Source organism: Wasmannia auropunctata, unplaced genomic scaffold, assembly GCF_000956235.1.
Source record: "Wasmannia auropunctata unplaced genomic scaffold, wasmannia.A_1.0 LD336101.1, whole genome shotgun sequence".
NCBI classification, from domain to species: domain Eukaryota; kingdom Metazoa; phylum Arthropoda; class Insecta; order Hymenoptera; family Formicidae; genus Wasmannia; species Wasmannia auropunctata.
In genome coordinates this window covers 112,100-113,070 of record NW_012026789.1, presented here as the reverse complement: position 1 = coordinate 113,070, position 971 = coordinate 112,100, and the positions used below count along the sequence as shown (strand labels likewise).

Genomic DNA, 971 nt, shown 5'->3' with positions numbered 1-971 from the left:
TTGTAGATAGCAACTCTGTTATCGATAATGGCGACAATATGGCGTAGCCATGGAGTATATATGTAAAGGAACGGAAGTGCATGTGTATGTGTTCTCAACCCTACACTATATTCATGTTGAGGAAGAGAGAGAGCGAGTAGTCGCTATATTCACGTACAAGACGTACCACCATGAGGAGCCGCCGGTGGCACTAGGGCCGCAGAGTTGGGGAGTGGGCGGTCCAGTGACGTCACAGGCGGCTCCCCATGGTGGTACTAGACTACTGCGCTAGCATTCAGACACAAGTTAAAATTACTTCTACATCTCAATGTGCAAGTATCTAGGTACATGTTATACTTACCACTACATCTCCATGTCGCGATAATGTTTTATGGACAAAGCATCTAGATACTTACCACAACATATTAACCTTGTCACATCTCCACATAACGGTAAATGATAACACATAGGTATAACTAGATGCGGAGTCGCGAAAGGAGGTTTCAGCGCGGGCCCAGTTACAATTTTCTTTCTCTCTCCCTCACGCGGTATCTCTGTCCCACCCATGATTCTCGCGCGCGATGTAATTCGACGAAGAGATAAGGAACGAAAAAAATTTAACACATAATGTATATTTAACAGACAATGTATATATATTTAGCACATGAATAATACATTTAACACATGATGTACATAATTAATTATGGAACGCATCGTACACAATATGATCTGACGCATAAGCTATGAGTTCACATTCAATAAGCGACATTTTATCATATACCTTACGCAAAATCTTTATCGCATTGTCTTTATTCATGATAAAATTGTGACGTAAATAATTGACAAAATGTTTAAACTTATTACTAACGGCGTCCGTATTCTGATTTAAATTAAAGTATGCCTGCTCAACGCAATGTTCGAGTTCGAATATAAAAATTATAGTCGACGGTTTTATATACATACAAGTATCATTCAGCGCCAATTTTACAATA

General features: G+C 39.2%; 2 protein-coding genes across 6 annotated transcripts in view; both read left to right on the top strand.

Annotated features, from left to right (window-relative positions):
• LOC105457981 (oxysterol-binding protein-related protein 8) overlaps window positions 1-971 on the top strand; it is a 28,853-nt gene that overhangs the window by 6,213 nt on the left and 21,669 nt on the right. The window lies entirely within an intron of this gene.
• The window catches only part of LOC105457970 (band 7 protein AGAP004871), a 36,684-nt gene that overhangs the window by 31,500 nt on the left and 4,213 nt on the right, over window positions 1-971 (top strand). The window lies entirely within an intron of this gene.